The 19,976-nt window shown below is 37.1% G+C and overlaps 1 protein-coding gene and 1 long non-coding RNA gene across 8 annotated transcripts in view; one reads left to right on the top strand and one right to left on the bottom strand.

Moving 5' to 3' along the window:
* ST6GALNAC3 (ST6 N-acetylgalactosaminide alpha-2,6-sialyltransferase 3) overlaps nucleotides 1-19,976 on the top strand; it is a 523,767-nt gene that overhangs the window by 304,972 nt on the left and 198,819 nt on the right. The gene's annotated exons all lie outside the window — the stretch shown is intronic.
* On the bottom strand, nucleotides 13,118-19,061 carry LOC112641033 (uncharacterized). Of its 3 annotated transcripts, none has more exons than XR_007411586.1 (4): nucleotides 18,699-19,061; nucleotides 17,434-17,620; nucleotides 16,229-16,335; nucleotides 13,118-14,067 (listed from the first exon to the last, which is right to left on the bottom strand). It is a non-coding gene; the product is annotated as an uncharacterized LOC112641033 (long non-coding RNA). The 3 variants fall into 3 exon arrangements; XR_007411585.1 differs by having other exon boundaries at nucleotides 13,119-14,067; nucleotides 17,434-17,598; XR_007411587.1 differs by having other exon boundaries at nucleotides 13,119-14,067; nucleotides 17,434-17,592.

The following is a 19,976-nucleotide window of genomic DNA, read 5'->3' as shown; positions in this document are numbered from 1 at the left end:
TTGTTGATTTGGGGTTAACAGAAGTAACAAAGCAATCTCCTTAAGGGTTCTAATGGCAAGGAATGCCAGGGGGCAGCGTTTTACTTCGTGTAGTTAGTGTTTTGATTCACTTGCTTTTATGGACCTATAGCTTTGTGAGAGTAGATGTGAATTCCAGAGCCTACAATCTCCATGTTTATTTTGAATGCTAATTACCACAAATATGTTTTTAATTGGCAACTGTGTATCTTAGACACACTTCATTACACTTAACCTTTGAGATCAGTTTTAATTCACCCTCTTAAAAAAATACTTTTCTATTAAGAAAGTATGGCACACATCAACATTTTAATTACTTTCCTCTGGAAGATTTTTGTATTGGACAGAGTTTTATCTGTCAAGGAGGAAATGAAAAAAATGATCCTACTTTGAGAAAATAATGCACAATGAGATCAAGTGCCAAACATCCTAATGCATTTGTTTACGAGATGATTTAGTATTCCGCTTTCACAGAATACTGTTTATACACTCAGCCTTGCTTTTTGGTACCGGTACCATTTATTAAGAATGTATACAATTTAATTTTTCATAATAGCCAACAATTTAAAGCAGCTGGATATTTGCTTTTTCCCCCTTTCAATGATCTGCTATCACTTCCTATCATTCTGTCATAGTGACCTTTAATCCAGCCTCTCCAGACAAACTCAGTTTTATGTATGATTCTTGTTTTAATGGGTTTTGATAGATTTCTCTGTGCTCACTTATTTATAGAATGATTTATTATTTATGTTGGTTGCATGGTGATTTTATTTCTGAGTTTTGTTTTGTTTTGGGGGAGCCACCCTGTATTCTAACAAATACTTCTTCATTGGGTACACATGAGCTTCATAGGCAAGTCTTTGCAAATAAAGTCCCTGGTTCTTCCTACGCACTATCTGCATCTATTAATGTCTTTAATCTCTGAAGTTTTTTGTTTGTTTGTTTGTTTGTTTTGCTTTTGAAAGAAACTTACTGAATCAAATCTGAGCCACTGGGAGGGACTTTGGTGTTAACTGAAGAGATGGCTTTAGACATGGTTGCCTCTCTCTGGCATCTACATTATTGATACAGTATTAAGTACCAAACTTCTATAATACTAGTATCCTTCAAATTCTAAAACTTAGCTAAGATTTATTAAGGATTCCGCTACTGATAATCAACCTTTTAGCTAATGGAGCATATATTGATTTTTTTGCACAGAGGATAGTTCCCTCCCAAAGGCTTTTGCCTCCAAACACTTAAGTGTTGCTTTGTGGATTTGGCAGGCCTCAGAGGAGCCTGGCTGCTGGGAACTGAAATGCTCTGAGCTTGCCAACCCAAAACCACTGTGTTTCTCACAGCTCTCCAGTGCCAAAAGTCTGTGTGCCAAGGAAACAGAAACCTGTCTAGAAAATAAACTGTATTCTCTTGACTTTTCCTGTAGGAAGACTGGAAGTTAACCTGTAAGTTGTTTTGTGGTTAAAAATGATTTAGGATGTTACACTGGAAGTTTAATGCTACAGTTTTATATATAGAAAACAAACTGGTGCATGTTGTGCTTCCCAACTCATTTTGCTCCCAATTATCAAAATGTCTATTTTTTTTTTCCGCTAGGGATCAGTGTAATTGGTTGCACTAGTGACAGTGGTGGTGGTGAGCTAAGGCAGCCCCTTTGTGTCATAGGCCTCAGGTGTGAGTGTGTGTTTTGAGTGTGGGACGGAGATGGAGCTTATTCCAGCTGGTTGGTGTATAAAAGGAATGTGGGTTATGTGGCTAGGTAGTGTTGAGATCAGTAGGAGTTTACTTGCTAACAGAACTTTTTGTAGGATTTCATATTCTTCAGAAACAAGTTGCAAAGCTATTACGAGTATATATATATATATATATATATATATATATATATATATATATTTCATAGCGTGAATGTAGCCAAATTTCATTAGAGCTGTATCCTAATTACTTATTAGAATTCTTTCATTTCTTTTAGATCTGAGCTTCTCAACCTCAGCACTATTGACATTTTAGGCTGATTAATTCTTTGGGGACGGTTGGCTTTACTGTTCATTGTAGGATCTTTAGCAGCATTCTTGGCACCTATCCACTAGATGCCAGTAGTACCAACCAAAGATGTCTCCAGACATTGCCAAATATCCCCTACGGGACAAAATTCTTCCCAGTTGAGAGTCACTGTTTTAGACTCAGGTATTTGGAAAAATAATCAATCATATATATGAACTTATTAAGTGTGGAGTTTTTCAAAATTGTTTTTAAAGACTGGATTCCCCCATCTTACCTCATTATTTTCAATACATTCAATTTCAAAAGCTGTTGCCCAATGCTAGCAGAGTCTGAATAGATAGAAAGTAAACATCTTCCTTGTTATTAGATAAGATGTCCAGCAATGAAAATCCCTGGATTTAAAAAGCTTGTTAAGATGTATTATGTCAGATGAAAGTGCTATTTTAATAACTCATTGTTATTCTTAGCATGGACCTTTTATTTTAGAAAAATGGATAATTAGCATTTTGGCTTATCACTTTCTCTCCATGAATACAAATAATTTGATAGGCAGACAACCAAGAGAGACTTCATTAAATAATGGGTCTAATCAGCCCAGGACTAGAGTAAATTAGGGGTTAGACTTCCAGCTTGAGAGTTGGAACTCAGGGTTTGGTGGCCATGTCAGCTCATTCATCCAGGATATTTTTGTTGACCGACCTACTGTTGCAGTCAAAAACCAATTGGTCAATTGGTTAGAAATAAGAGTCAAAACTCAACTTGGGAAGCCATAGGCTACCCTGCATTTAACTCGCAGCTGGAAAACTGCAAGAACACATTCAAAGCTTAACTACCAGTCCTATGGTGTTTGGACTTACCAGCTCCAATTTCGAGATAATGGCCCATTATTAACGTGGACGTATTAGATAGTTTTCCAGGGGAACAAAATATCAGTTTGGAACCATTCCCCTTTGCATACATTATACGCTTTCCTGCCATCTGTGGTGATCCATACTCTGCATAAAACCTTACTAGTTTTCCAAAGAGGACTACAAATAGCCCTTTATTTTTTGAGAACAGGCTTCCTAACACCCAGCCAGGAAATCTATTTTGAAATTAATTTTCTTTCTACAATTTTGAGTGTAATCTATCCTTTTGTTTCTAAGAAACAAAGCCCAATGCCGTGTTTGATTTGGAACGTTCTCTGTGTCACTCGGAGGAGACAGATAGAACCATGAGAGGGATTTTCCTACCCTTGGTTGTCTTTTGAAGCTTGCAGAGCCTTCTTAAGAAAGGATCGTGATTGTTACTTAACATTTCCTCCATGGGGCAGAGGGAGAACTTAGATCTGAGGAATTATTCTCATCATGAGATGGAGGAATGGTTTCCTTCACAGCGCATGCTCTCCATTCACAATCCAGCCGACATGGAAGCCTTCACTCTGTTTGTCCAGAAGCTGCATCTTATGTTTCCTTAGTACCACCTCTCTACCGAGCAGACTTGGGGAGGAAACAAAATGAAGGCAGCAAGTGTCTGATGCTTCTGAAACATATGTCACTTCATTACTAGCATCTTGTAAGAAAGATAACAGAGCAAAAGCCAAAACAGAGAGATTTTACTAGGCCGGAAGGGACTCTGCTTGTTAAGATGTATGATACAACGCAGAAAATAAAAAGACCTCATTTCCTCTTGAAAAAGGGGGGAATTGTGCCTTTATTTGTCAGATGCATGGTTTGTTACTGATACATCTCTACTAACCCCCGAGAAGGGTTGATTCTGGTAACTAGAGAGTCTTTAGGGGGCTGAGTGAGTGACAGTCTTGAGGGTATGAGCTTGGAAGAACCTGGAGAAATACTCTGCTTTGTGAAGAAGTGCAGAGAAAGAGAAGTCTCGGGAGTATCACTAAGTAGAAATAAAGATCCGAGAGGGGAGAGCCCTCTTTCGTATCCCCAAGCTGTCTTCAGCTAAATTTGTCTTGCCCGCCAATGACTGTAGAGGGATGAACAGTAATGTTGAGTTCTATTCAAGGTTGCCATGTGGGCAAATACAGTGGTTGCTCATGGATGACTAATCAATGAATTGTAGAGCTTAAAAAACAGAGTCACCAAGTTGAGAAATGTTTGCAAAAGCACCCAGCTAGAAAATGACAGAGAGAGATTTGAACACAAGTCTGATGATGAAGCCAGCACATACCTGTGTTCTACTGTGCTTCTAGAAGCTGGTACTCTTATCATTTTCTTTAACACCTTTAAGTTTTTCAGATGAGATAAAAGTGGAATATGATGAAATGTTGGAGGTTGCTGGTTTTGAAATGACTGTATTTTGTATTTTTATATATGAAAATTTATATATGAAGCTGTCAAAGTCCTGGTGTTCATAGTTTTTATTTTAAATTATGCTTTCATTATTTAATCTGTATTGGAAAATATGATTTATGGGCAAATATATGCTTTTGGCACTGAAAAGATAGAGAAATGGTACAGCCATGGGATAGTAAACTTCTTGTCTCCTCTAATAAGAAATGGAGCATTTCGTTGGAACAAGCCCCATTTATTTTTGAAGTGTTACCTATTCTTTGCAGAGAATTAGTACTTGTTTGTTTATAGCAGTTACACACACAGACACACACACACACAGAGGCAGACCATTTTCATAAAAATTAGAACTCAAAAAATTATTTGGCTCCTCACTTCCCCACGTCGCAAATGGAATTCTATGGAACAGGGTCATTTATTGTTATGGTCAGGCCGGTATATTCCATAACATATTCATACATAATTCATTAGCTTGTTAATTAGGCCCTATGTTTCAATATGCGGCAACAGACAGGAGCCCAGGTAGGGGCAGCAGAGGTGTGAGGCGGACCTGTGTCACGGCTACAGTGCACAGCCAGGACTTCTCCAGGTTCCCATTTCCTTCTTCTAAGGAAAGAAAAGGGCACCCATTCTTTTCCTAGCCTGTCAGTAAGCCAATTCAGTACATGAAACAAAAATAAAAATTTGTTTACATTTTCGGATTGCCTGTGCTTTCACGTTTTATGGCAATTGATCTGTTTTAACTTCAGGGCCTGATTTGTTTCCAGCTTCAAAATAGGTAATGTTGCTACAATATTCAGTGCTTGCGATGCTCAAATTGTCCTTCATCAAAATAATCCCATGGAGAGTTCTAAAATCCAGTTGCGTAGGCCTTGAAGAAGACTTCCAGAAAGTCTGAAATCTGCTCTAAAAACTGTTGCCACCATAATTTCCGATAAGGCATTTTGACTCATGCATCCTGTGAATATTTATTGTTGTCTCTTGATCTTCTGAAACCTGAGTGAGGTCCTTAGTTTGTCTAGTTTCCACAATCTTGGGTCCTCGAAGGGTGGTAATTTTCAGTTTTAGCTAATTGCTATGCTTTACATGGTCACAGGGAGTGAACATTTTAGAAAGCCACTTCATTAAAGCATTAAAATACCGTGGGCTCAGTAATTTCATTTACTGGGTCAATAACCCATGATATCTAGAAGAAGATTTAAAATAGTTTAAAAATAATTATTCAAACAAGAAAGGAATTTCAAGCTATAATTACCACTGTAATAAAGGAAAAAGAGACTCCAAAGCAAGTATAAACATTATATTTAAATCCTAATATCGGATTCCTATAACTCAAAGGGTTTATTTAGCTTGTCCAATAGTAGATCACAAGATCTCAGACCTGAAATAAACCTTAGCAAGCATCTAGTCTGGATGTAGAGATTGACATATTTTTTTCCCCTTAAAAACCATTTATAATTCCGTATCTGGACTGACAGCCTATGTGTTCATTTTTCTTAGAGTATTCACAAGTTCCGTATTCAGTTTTTACCCCTAGATATTTTGCATTTTAGTTGCTATTGCACATTAGATATTTTTCTGTTGTAATTCTGTTTTCCCCTGATGTACTCTGGATAGTAATTTTGTATATCCATGTTGCAGCTGGCTACCATTTTAAATTTTTCTTATTCTAATCGTTTTCTCTGGTTCGTTGTGTTTGCAAGGAAGACTAGCATATCATCTGCAAATAATGATGATTTTCCCCATGTGTTCCAGTATTAATACTTCCCCCAACCCTGCTTCTGGGCTTCAGTTATTATAGTGAGTAGAACTTCCAGAATAACATAAAATAATTGTGGCATTAGTAGGCATTCGTATCCTGTTTCCAGCCCTAACAAGACCATATCTAGTACAGAGTTCCCAAACTGTGTTCCAAATCATTATTCCATAGGATGTTAATCAGTCTCCTACTAAAAAAAAATAATAAGAAGAAGAAGAAACAACCAAAAAAGGCAGGTAAGGTTTCCAAATATTTTTCTGAAACTCCAAATTAAACAAAAGGAGACAAATTTCTTTAGTGAATGACTTTTCATAGCCTTAGTAATTTTTTTATATCATAGCTGTTAGGTGTTTTTTTAAGTTTTATTTATTTCAATAATCTCTACACCCAACATGGGGCTCAAACTCATGACCCCCAAGATCAAGAGCTTCATGCTCTTCCGACTGAGTGAATCAGGGGCTCCAGCCTTTGGTATCCATTATGCACTGGCAATCTGTCAGAGGCGGAGAAATGTATGTGACATTTGTCAATGTATTTTTTTTCTCAGCACCCCATTTCTGAAGAACACTTAACGTACATTACTGGGCATCGTTAACTATGACGTTGGCTATGATTTCAGAATGAAATGTTAAGAAAATATCCTACTCTTGGCTCACTACGAGTATCGTATAAGCAGGATCTTCTACTCTATGTTCCTTTGTGTCTCACTTTTGCTTGACATGTTTTAAGATTCATATATGTTGTTCGTTTGTTTTCAATGCTGGAGAGTATTTTGCACAAGAGTGTTGATGAATATTTGTGTTATTTGCAATTTGAGAGTGTTATAAACAATGCTGCTCTGAGTATTCTTGTACACGAATCCTGGTAGGAGTGCATTTTTATAAAGCTATATAGCAGGGAGTAGAATTCTTGGGGTTTAGTGTGTGTGTGTGTGTGTGTGCATGTGCATGTGTGTATGTGTGTTTTCAAGTATGCAGGAGAATGCTGTAGTTTTCCAAAGTGTTTATGTAAGGCTCACACTCCTACTAGTTGTTGTTTGAGACTTCCAGTCACTATACATTCTTTTTAATACTTGGTTTTATCAGACATTTTAATTTTCAGGCAACCTGGGAGAGATGCAATAACATCTCATTGTTTTAATTTGCATTTTTCTGATTACTAACGATAAGCACCTTTTCTGATGCTTATTTGCCATTTGAATTTCCTCTATTATGTCATGGCTGAATCTTTTGCCCATCTTGGTGTTGCTTTGGCTGTCTGCTATCTTTTATTATTGCTTTATAAGGATTTGTTATATATTCCTATATTGACTCTTTTTAGGATACATATATGTATATATATGCGCATATATACACATACACACACACCTCACGGGGTGGAGGGAAGAGAAAGAGAGAGAGATAGACACACACAGACACACACGTGTAGCCTGCCTGTTTACTCTCTTAATGTTGTCTTTTGAAAGATAGCCATTCTTAAATTTAATATAGTTTATTTCATCCATCTTTTCCTTTATTGTTAGTACTTTTGTATCTTAAGAACAATTTTTCCTACTATGATGTTATAAAACTTTTCTCCTACATTTTTTCTAATAGAGCTTTGCTATCTTTCAGTTACAAGTTTCCAATTCACTTGCATATAATTAAGAATCTAGATTTACTTTTTTAAAAATTCAGTTCTTCCAACTCCCCTTTTTTAAAAGCCTGATTCTTCTTTTCTCCATGACTCTGCTTGGCACTTTGATCCCATTATTTGGGGTCTTTATTGTTTTGCATTTGTCCATCCTTGTGCCAGTGCCATCTTGTTCTTCATCAAGGGCTTTCTAGCTTTTCTGGCCCTCTGCATTTCATATGCATGTTACAATCAGCTTATAAAATTTGACAAAGTAAATCCTGTAATATTTTGGAATTTTGGTTGGGATTACTTTGAATCTATAGATCAATTTGAAGACAGTTTACATCTTTACATCATTAAGTTTTCTATTCTATGTACATGTTATAGCTCTTCATTTATAGAGGGTTTTTTTTAACATTTATCATTAAAGGTGTTATTTTCTCTACAGAGGTCTTTCACATCTTTTACCAGATTTATTCCTAGATATTTTTATTGCTTTTTTTTATTGCTGATGCAGTTATAAATGATATACTTTTGTCAATTTTCACTGTTGCCAATACACTTGAAATACAATTAGTTTGTATCTAGCAAAATACTAACGGAATAAAAATTGTAACAAAGTATATGTGCATTCTTTTATCTTGTCATGTCATCTTTGAGTAATTATATTTTTGTTTCTTCTTTTCCAATCCTTATCCTTTCTTTTCCTTTCTTTTTTTTTTTTTCCTGCCTTGCTGCACTGGTTAGGACCTCAGTATCATATTGCATAACAATGGTGATAGTGGAAATCATTTCTTTATTCCCAGTTTATTTACAAGTAAATGTGGATTCCAGTGTTGACTGTAGAATTTTTGTTTTGTTTTCATTTGTGAATGTTGTAAATTATATTGAAATATTTTTCTCCCCAACTTTTTTATTCTGAAAAATTTTGTATGAGTTGTAAGTTTCATTGAATACCATTTTTACTTGAAATAACAGCCCACAGACAAATTGTGAATATTTAGATTTAGGTATTTGGCAGACATTTCTTTAAAAATGAATGAAATGAACCTGTCACTTCAAGAAAATAACAGACAGCATATTTTACTAATGACAAAAATTGAGCTTTCAAGTCAAAATTGGCATTTTGGAAATCTTGTATTTGTCACCATCAGCTTTATGGTTTCTTAAAACTTAAAGGCTTTTCTGATGAGGTCAGTGATAATATCAATGAATGTGTTTGAAATATATATTGGAAAATTTGAACACTTCAAATATCTACATAACTTACTGTGCTAATATTTTTCAAAGACCAGTATGTCATGTTACAAAATTATTCATGCACAGTGTCAAAGACCCATGAAAGGTTTAAGATAGACCAATGGATTCTAATGCAATACTAGAAAATTTTATTGATATGGTTTCAGGTTCCATATTGCAAAAAAAAATTAAGAAATTGCGACTTGTCAAATTTTGGTATAGATTCAAAGAAAAATACCTGTAGTCATCTCCTTTTCCCTACTACGTACCTTTGTGAAGCTTGATTATTTTCTTCTGCTTCAACCAAAAATATACATTGCAATAGATTGAAAGCTGAAACAGATATGAGAATCTAGCTATCATATATATATATACACATATATATACACACATGTATATATGATATATACATACATACATACATACATACATACAAGGAAATATTACCCAGCCATCAGAAAGGACAAATACCCACCATTTGCTTTGACATGGGTGGAACTGGAGAGTATGATGCTGAGTGAAGTAAATCAATAGGAGAAAGACAATCATCATATGGTTTCACTTATATGTGGAATATAAAAAATAGTGAAAGGGATTATAAGGGAAAGGAGAGGAACTGATTGGGAAATTTAGAGAGGTAGATAAACCATGAGAGACTCCTAACTCTGGGAAATGAACAAAGGATAGTGGAAGGGGAGGCAAGCGGCGGGAGGGAATGCCTGGGTGACGGGCACTGAGAGGGGCACTGGACGGGATGAACACTGGGTGTTATACTATATGTTGACAAATCGAACTCCAATAAAAAAAAATTAAACAAAAAAAGAGAGAATTCAGCTATCTTCAATTAAGCTAGATACTAAAAAAATTTGCAAAAATGTGATATAAATAATGCTACTCTTTTCACTATTTTTGTGAAAAATAGTACTTTTCAGGAAAAAAAGTGTTATGTTAACATGAAATGGGCATATTATTGTTATTTTTAAGTGAATTGATATTTTTAGGTATTCTCATTTTCAGTTTTGAATATGGTAAATATTGATATATATTCAGTTAATCTAAATAAACTATCCTTGGAATTCTCAATGATTTTAACAGTATAAATGGCACCTGAGACCAAAACATTTGAGAACTACTGCCCTAGGAACAGTACCAGACGCCCTAAGCTTATGAAAGTATAATGTTATTTGGCACATTTACCCTCTTCCCATGACAATGGAAGAACCTGAAAATATCTTACGTCCATTTATCCCCTCCCAAATTATATGGAAGGGGTTATCTTATAGTCATTTTAATTCTAGAATTTTTTTCATTGTTTTGGTGTTTAAGAAGTTTCACTCTGCAATGTTTAGCTGTAGATTTTTTTTTTTTTTCCCTGAGTCATCAGCTTAGCCTTTAGAATGTGTGGATTCTTATAAATTGTGGAACATTCTCAGCCATTGTCTTCTGTTCTCTCTTTCCTCTTCTCTGGTATTTCAAATAAATATATGTTAGGCCTTATCAGTGTGCTCTCTGGGTCTATTATCCATTTTTTTTAATCTCATGTTTTATTCTGAACATTTGCTTTTATCTTCTTTTTAAAATTCTTTTTAAAAGATTCTATTTATTTGAGAGAGAGAAAGAGAACATGAGCAAGGGAAGGGGGCCAAAGGGAGAGGGGAAGTAGACTCCCTGCTGAGCAGCAAGCCCTACTCAGGGCTCAATCCCAGGACCAAGATCATGACCTGAACCCAAGGCAGATGCTTAAAAGACTGATCCACCCCAGTGCTCCTTGCTTTTATCTTCTAATTCACTAATTCTCTTTAGCTTTGTCTAATTCGTTATTAAATACATTCATTGAGTTCATTTCATGTATTATATTTACCAGTTCTAGAACTTCTAAGTGGTTCTTTTTTTACATATACTCTATCATTTCATAGAGTTTTCATTTCCCTGTCAACATTTCATTTGGTTTTATCTCTTTGAATGTAGTAAACATAGATTGTTTTAGGCTGTACCCTGTAATTCCATATGTGTAGCTCCTATGGGACTCTTTTTGTTTTCTCTATTGATGCTTTGTCTTTTCATATGTCTGGGTTTTCTTTTTTTTAATTTTTATTTATTTATGATAGTCACAGAGAGAGAAATAGAGAGAGGCAGAGACATAGGCAGAGGGAGAAGCAGGCTCCATGCACAGGGAGCCCGATGTGGGATTCGATCCCGGGTCTCCAGGATCGCGCCCTGGGCCAAAGGCAGGCGCCAAACCGCTGCGCCACCCAGGGATCCCGTGTCTGGGTTTTTAGATTGTGTGTTGGACATTGTGTTTGAAATTTTATTTGTAGCAATAATTTGAGGCCTGGTATGCTATTATCTTCCTCCAGAGAAAATTTTTCTTTGCTTTTTCCAGGTATCTAAGGTTATTAGAAGTTCAGGACTACATAATGTAATTTTCTGAAATTGAAGTTTTCAGAGCCAACCAATCAGCATGAAAGAAGATAACAGGTTTTGCTAGACTGGTTTATTTCAAACTTACTTTTAGCATACATCTTAGGAGTCTGAGTCCAAAGTAAATGTTGATTTACCCTTTTTGGGCTGTGGATTCCAATTTCTGCCAGAAGCAGAACTCAGCTATTTATTCCGGAGCCACAAATGCCTCCAGGGAAGAAGCAGCTTTAGTGTTGGTCTACCTCCCCAAGTTCTAGACTTCTCCAGGTTGGCAATTCCTCACTATCTTATTAAGTCTTGGATGATCTCAAACAGATTGCTCTTATCTTTTTTTCCAGCTCTTTTTAGTTTTCTGCCATGGAAAGTTGGTCCGAATTTTGTAAGTTAATTTATTGAAGCAGATATTCTCATGCTAGTACTTTTTAACAATTATGAATTTGAATATCCTTCATACTTTGATTTTGCATTTCCAAGCTAGAAGGAATGACTTATACTATAGTTTATTTCCTGAAGCCTGAGCCAGTTGAAAGCCTACATAAGCCACATTTTTCTCCTTATTCCTAAAATAAGCATAATCTTAGGATTTGCAGTATAAGCATATCTCTCCCTGTCTCCAGTGAATAAACCTAACCCCACTAAGACAGTCATGTTGCCTTGTCTCTTCCATTTGCTCATTTTTGCCATCATTTCCTTCCTTCCACTGTTAGCCTGGAATCCATGTTACTAGTGTTCATAATTATTTCTCAACTATGAACTTTCAGTACATCACTTATCACCATCTCCAACCCTGGATCAAGCTGGCTAGCTTCTTCATTCCTGCCTCTGTGCTCCTGAACAGCACTAGAAAGAATGTTTAATCTTGCAGCACACTCATCAAAAATCTATTATTTCTAAATTCTGGCTGTGGCACTACTGGCAATCCTTTTGATTCTTGCTCAAAATATTCTCTTCCTCAAAAGTCCATCCCTCTCCTGAAGTCTGTTAATCTTACCTCTAAGTATTCCATCTCTCAATAATTGACCCTTACTTACTTTTTAGAAATGCAAGCGAACCCTGAATGAACTTTACTTGCTGTCCTCTCTTGTGAGGTTTCTCCTCTCGTGCTTAATTCTTTTTTTCCTGTCTCAGAGGAAGAAGTGTCTCTGTCTTTTCAAAGGATAACCATTCAACCATACTCCTACATTACTGACTTCTATCTTCCCAAGGTTTTCACTCCATTCATGGGCCCTTCTCTTGTATTTGCAGTCACTCCACCTTCACCAACCCCTTCCTCTCAAAGCATCCTTCAGCTTAGAAAAAGAAACTAAAAAAAAAAAAAAAAAGAAAGAAACTAGATGTGAGAATGAATGTTCAATTTGTCACTAGCTTTCGATGCTGGCAGAAATTCTACGTGACAATTAAGAAAATTTATAAGGTAACATGATTTTCTTCCTTACATCCAAAGCAAATTTTAGCCAGAACATAGAGAAAACCTCTATTGCTATATAATTAACATGACTTTGTGGGAAATAAAAGCTCTCATGCTTGGTACCGCAAGCACACTTCCAATATCGTCTCCATTTGCTCTTCATAACCTCTGACTTCTTGGGTTGATTTCAGTTGTAAGCACTGCTCACCAATCTAGTAGTATTCAAGGCTGTCATTGCCAAGATTTACTACCCCAGGATCTTCTCCATGAAGTACCCCTGGGATCCACCTTTACCATTTTGTTTTTCATCTCTTTAATCAGGCATTATGGTCTCCTCATTTATCGTTGCTAATTCCTCTAGGACAATATTTCTCAAAGCTAGGTATTCATTGGAATCATCTGCAGAACTTGAAAAAAAAAAAAAAACAAGTATAGACACCGTCTTTAGTTTTCCGATTTGATTGGTCAGGGGTGGAATATAGGCCTTATAATTTTTTAAAAGCTCTCCTAGTCATTGTTGAATTTAGTTGAGAACTATGTCCTTAATTGAGTGACATATTAAGATACCAGTACTATAGCATGAACCGATGTTCTTTCTTAATTTTTTACATGACATGGTGGGTAGAATGTTAGCACTACATCCCGAGCTCGTCTTCCTGAAAGGAAAATAATCTAGAGGGAAATTGGTTGCAAAATTAGTCAAATTTTATGTCCTTCTAGTGATAGTGAAGTATAAATTATTTCAATTATTCCAGTCCATAGGAGAAAACTCTTGGTTTGAGAAGACTCGATTTTCGCCTTCCAGTCCAGAGAATGCAAGCTGTTTTCCTTTGGCATGCCTACATGATTATACAGATCCATTCCCCTCAAGGAACTTCCAAATAAAAAGAACACATCATATACGGCAACTGAGAAACATAGCTTTATGTTGCCTGTTTTAGAATTATTTCTTGACATTAACATTTTTATGTACCCCCATATTAAGTTTTATGCTTAGATGTAATGCCACCAGGTAGGAATCAAGGTAAATGCCATATCCCAAATCCACAGAGAATCAGAGCCAAACTGTGGGTTATCAAATCTGTCTTTTTATGTGCTGGTACTCATAGTGTGTGATTTATATACACTGCTTTTGAAAGCTGCATTAACAGAGATGCTGGTTTGTAGAGAGAGAGGGGCAAGGAAGTACATTTACAGGCTGGCTTGGTTGCACTGTGCTGATTTCTCTCTAGAACAGTCTTCACAATTCTTTGCTCACAGTTAGAGGTCTGCTGAAAGTGACTCGGTGTAGATGAAAACAGCTTGCTTAATCATTCCTGAAACACGGGAAAAATTAAAATACATTTTTTTCTTTGTCAAGCAATAAAAACAATGCCAGATTGTTAATGCCTCTTTTGTACCTTTCACTTGAAAGACCTCAAAAGAACATCAAGGAGAATAAAGGCAAAATCTATTCCCCAATGGCATCATTATACATGTTGAAGCCTCTAAAACTAAAACTCTAAAGACATTCATGAAGAGGAGAGGAGGAAATGACAGCAAACTGAAGAGTGCATCTCTGGAGCTTTGTTCAACTTGCTTTGTTCAGATTCATTCAAATTGGATGATGAAAAGCAAAGATCCCATTTGTTTCAATATTAAAGTAGTAAATTAGTGAGTGGTGAGTTGCTAATTGTCCTGTAAAGCATTTAGGGTGCCAGGAGTGCCCCATGGCCAATATTTTAAATTGCATTCTTATGGTTGAAATGAAAGCAACCATTAGAGTAGTGTAAAACAATGTTCTTAATAATTTAAGCTAGTTCGATTCCAACATGATTTTCATTCTGAAATATTTATCGAAGCTCCTGTTTTTATTTGAGATGAGCAAGTTTTGTTTTAGACTTCAAGACATCAAATAGAAATTCATATTCTGTGTGGGGCTAAGCTCGGGGAAAGAGATTAGCACTTTCCGGTGTTAGGTGTCATCCCTGGCTGTGTCTGCTTCCTTCCGGGGGCAGAATTAGCAGGTTTGGTTAAATTTTACTTGAGTTTTTGGTGACCTTTTCTAATCCACACTGTTTCATAATTTAATGTCTTGACCTTCGTTTTCCATAGAGCCACCTTAGTGATAAATGCAGAGATTTAATAACTAGAACTAGTTGACAGGTGACCTTTCGTCCATGGCCATTTCTCTTTGCTGGGGAAGCCACACTGTTTTTGCAAGTTTTAATTTGCAGATTTTAATTATCTATTCTATAGGCTCTAATTATCTTGTCTATAAGCTTATTCACAGAGAAAAAAAAAGTAAAGGTTAAATATTTCATTCTTCTTGCTGATTAAAATGTAAAGTGCTTGGCAGTTGTCCCAATATATCATTCAAAAAAGACATGGCAATATGTCAGTTTCTTACCCAAAGAAGAGAGAGGGGGAATTTTCCAGAGCAGTTGGTGAGGAGCAGGATGAAAAAAGTGGCTAGGAGAGTGAGCGGTCTCATGAGCTGGATGAGGCTAACCACGTGTGTGTGCGTGCACGTGTGTGTGTATATGTGTGTGTAAGCTTGGAGCAGAGAAACAGAAGAGTTCTTTGTATGTGTACTAATCTGAGGAGAAAAGTGACTGAAAAATAACAAAAGATAAACTTGTTGATAAACTCATGCCAATCAGAGTGGGTAATGTGTTCATTTGGGTTCTTTCTTTTTCTTTCTTTCTTTCTTTCTTTCTTTCTTTCTTTCTTTCTTTCTTTCTTTCTTTCTTTCTTTTCTTTCTTTCTTTCTTTCTTTCTTTCTTTCTTTCTTTCTTTCTTCTTTCTTTCTTTTTCTTTTTTAGGCCAGGAAAGGATCAATTGGGCATATCATGGTAAAAATTGGTTTCTAGGGCTCATATAAATAATATTTAAACACAGGAAAATAAAGCTAATTATTAAAATGCCACAGATTCTTCAAAAGCGGTAAAGAATAGCCAACCTTTCTCCCACCCTTCCCCATAGGATCAGGAGTAAAGGATCTTCTTGAGTTTCCTGGGCTTTCATTCTTCAGCATTTTTGCAAACAAGATTCATATTCATGCTAAGCACTTAAGCTTGTAATAGAATACAAATATAATTTGCCATGGCTGTAAAAGGACCTATAGTTAGGGATATAGTATCCCAATCAGCCAGTGTTCTGGAATCTTCATAAGTACAGAGAGGAAAAATAACTCATGACTTAGAGAATGGCTTGGCGATCTTGAGCTAACTTTGAATCCCAAGGACTTGTTTGAGGTTTTTTTTTTAAGATTTTATTTATTTATTCATGAGAGAGACAGATAGAAGAAGGGACAAAGGCAGAGGGAGAAGCAGGCTCCCCAAAGAGAGCATGATGTAGAACTCGATCCCAGGACTTTGGGATCACGCCCTGAGCCAAAGGCAGATACTCAACCACTGAGCCACCCTGGCGCCCCCAAGGACTTGCTTTTATAGATAATTTACCTCAAGGAGGTTTTCATGCAGGGGGAGATACTACCTTTAGCCACGGAGATCAGCTTCTGAAAACATCACCTGCCATGGCCTTTTTTCCTTCAGACATGGACTGTAATCACTTAATGCTTCCGAAAGAGATACAACTCGCTGCTGTTATGAAAAAGTTTTGAAAAACAAATTAAGTAAAGATATGGAGGACCATTCGAGGCTAATAAAATTGATCATGATTAGTTTATATTCAACTGATGTTTCAGCCAGATTCCAAATCAAAAGTAATACGAATAAATTTTCTACATAATTTCTTATGCCATGCTAATACCATTGCCAGAGAAGAGAGGTTAATTCTGCTCATGTACAAACCCTAATATTCCTGAGGAATTCCTTTCATCAATTGAGAAACCTTGTCCTCTTTTGGTGAAATTCTTGGCCACCAAGATGTTTAAAAGCATTAATTTGCAATTTAATATAAATAATTTTAATAGTGAAGGAGATTTTGAGATGTTTTCCTAAATGTATATTAGAAATAGTGCAAAGTAATAATAAATATTTCTTTAATATCTCTCCCTTCTTAGTGCTGAGAGTGTATTTTTATGAAAGATAACATATGCTTCTTTTAACCTGAAAGATGTCTAGTTCTCACTGGGTATAATATTCATCTCAATTTCCTCAACTCTGTAATAGGAAATAAAAACAATCCAACTTATGAAGAATTTATTATGAGGATGAATGGAATAATGTAATAAACTGCTTGGCAGGATGAATGGCCTATGATAGGTGTTCAATCAAGTTTCTATCAATAAGTATAATACACTTTGCTTAGATGTCTTTCTCACTCTGTTTCTTCCCTTCCTCCCCCTCGCATCCTTTCCCTGTGCCCCAGACAGGAGTCAAGTCCTTTTTTCTTGTAACGAAGCAAATGTCATGATTCATTTTAGCAGAGAAAGGGCTTGTTTTTCAAGGCAATCCCTTAGGCCTTTAAAATAGTGTATGAATTGACCCTAGTTAATCATCAAACTCTGCTATGCCTCAGAGCTGTGTACTGAGATTAAAAGCTCACACTGATTAGAATTCTAAAATTATTTTATCCTTCTTGGTGCCTTTCACAGAATAAGTACTAAGTAAAAATTACTTAGATGCCGCCAGATTCTTAACTTTCCCCAAGCCCAGTGTTCATAGCCAGATATGCAGATAGAGAATTTATATACTTGTGCAAGGGAGAAATACCCAAATCAGATATAGTGATCTTACCATTAAAAAAGAAATCCGGGTGACTCAGTGGTTTAGTGCCGCCTTCACCCCAAGGGCATGATCCTGGAGACCCAGGATCGAGTCCTACGTGGGGCTCCCTCCGTGGAGCCTGCTTCTTCCTCTGTCTGTGTCTCAGCCTCTCTCTCTCTCACTCTCTCTCTGGCTCTCATGAATAAATACATAAAATCTTTTAAAAAATCAACATTTTAGGCTTTAAATAAAAGGATGTGTTTGGGGGCATCTAGGTGGCTCAGCTGGTTAAGTGCCAGCCTTCATCTCAGGTCATGATCCCGGGGTCCTGGGATGGAGTCCCACATCAGGCTCCCTGCTCAGTGGGGAGTCTGCTTCTCCTTCTGCCCCTCCCCCACTTGTATTCTCTCTCCCCCTCTCTCTCTCTCTAAAATAAATAAAATCTTTATTTTTTATTATTTTTTTAAAGATTTTATTTATTTGACAGAGAGAGCACAAGCATGGGGAGCAGCAGAGGGAGAGGGAGAAGCAGGCTTTCTGCTCAACAGGGAGGGAGCCCGACACAGGGCTCAATCCCAGACCCCAGCATCATGACCTGAGCCGAAGACAGATGTTTAATCCACTGAGCCACCCAGGTGCCCCAATAAATAAAATGTTATTTTTTTAAAAAAAAGGACTTGTTTGATATTTGTGGGCTCTCTTTTAACAGGGACACAGTTGCCCAAACACAGTTGGCTGAATATTTGTAGCGATCTCAGTTGATAGACACCTCGCAAGCCCAACCAAAACATTTGGTTTGATGATGCTTTGAGTGTACATGAGAAAAAGATGAAGAGGTCAAGTTTGTTTTTAATGAAAAGAAACAAAAAGTAAAGGACAAGTCAACTAAAAAGGGGAATTCCAAATTAAGATAGAGTTTGATAAAGTGGAGCTGACTAAATCTTTCCAAAGGTCTCAGAAAATCCAGGGCCTCATTCTGGGAAGAAACTGCTTACCGAGGCAGAACCGAGCGAGTGGAGACATATGGAATACATTTTCGAGCAAGGGCCCCAAGTCAAATAATATAAACGAGTCCAAGAAACAGCAGTACATTTTAACAAAGAAAGTTGAGATCACAAGATGCAGGGATAAAGCTAATAAAAGGAACTGAGATAACCAGATAAGAGTGACTCTTGGGTCAAACCGTCCATCCGTGCCTAGGTATTTCTTTCTTTTTTATCATGGCTTACTGTAGTTTGAAGTGTCTTCAAACATATAAATGAGTCCCTTGGGCCTTAGCAAGCTCTTGGTGTTACCTGAGGCTTCTGATTATGATTAGGAATGTTCTATGCATCCAGCCCGGCTCTCCTAGCATGCTAGAAAATGGTCCCTGCGACCAGGTGGCAGGTGGAGCAGTCACTGTGTGCAACCGTGTCTCCTGGTACCTCGTTTAGGACGACATCAGGCAGCGAGGCAGGATGGTGGCCAAGCAGGAGAGGTACGTGGAAGGCTCTTCCAACTCTGGCCATGGTGACAATATATAGAAGAAAGGGGCGATTTAAAGATCACCACCTATTCCCCAAACCATTACGTTCCTAGCACTGTGCCCCTTTACATATTTGTTACATAAACGAGAGGCTGTGGTTGCCAACGTTTGCCTTCAAGTTGTTAGTCAGCTGCTGACCTCATAATCTGCACAGCTGCGGCATTCTGATATGTTGTCGTGAAACAGATTGTGATGTCTTAATTGATCACTTTCAGAGGTTACAATTGTCAAGTGAAACCAGTTTGCTGATTCTTATTAAATTAAGGCTTGTTATAGCACAACCAGCTAATTCACTCAACGACTAGGAAATCTGATGCAGATTTGTAGATTAGAGCACATCCGAGGCTCTATCTCTTTTTTTTTTTTTTTTATTTGTGGAGGCCATACCCAAAAATGCTTTTATTATACAGTGAAGCAACTTCTTGGAACAGAAAATGGAATGTAACCTCCCTGTACCATATGCAACTTGGTGATAAGTTGGAGTGTGCCATATGACACACACAGTTTAAATCAGGCATTGATTTGCATGACTCTAAGTGGGTTTGGAGGACTTAGCTAAGTGTAATGTATGTTGGCCCTGCTGCAAATCGTTCGGCAAGAAGAATATCGTGTTCTTCCTTATTGCCCTGAAAAACCGTAGGCTCCTAGATGCGTGAAGGTCTTAGATCACTATCCCATCCCAAGAGGCATCCTCTTACACCCCCATCTGACCACCAAGGAAGTCTTCACTATGGCATCACCCCATATCCAAGTGCCCTAATATGCTCACGCACCTCGAGCCGACCTATTCTGACCTGCTGTTCAGAAATCTTATTGTAGCAGGGGTGATGGACAGTCCTTTTGATAGTGGAGTTTTAAGTCACTTCATAAATGGTGACACCTCAGGGGCACGTCCAGTCCATACCTGAGCCTATGTTGTTTAATGTCCGGCCCTGTTCAAACCCTGCATGATTCTAACAGCTCAATAACTCTCTTTTTATATGGGGGGGGGGGGGGAGACACCTCATAAGTGGACTTTTGTTTACTTAACAAGTCAAGTTTTTTCAAA

This window comes from Canis lupus, chromosome 6, assembly GCF_003254725.2.
Source record: "Canis lupus dingo isolate Sandy chromosome 6, ASM325472v2, whole genome shotgun sequence".
Taxonomy (NCBI): Eukaryota; Metazoa; Chordata; class Mammalia; order Carnivora; family Canidae; genus Canis; species Canis lupus.
This window is presented reverse-complemented; position numbering and strand designations above follow the sequence as displayed.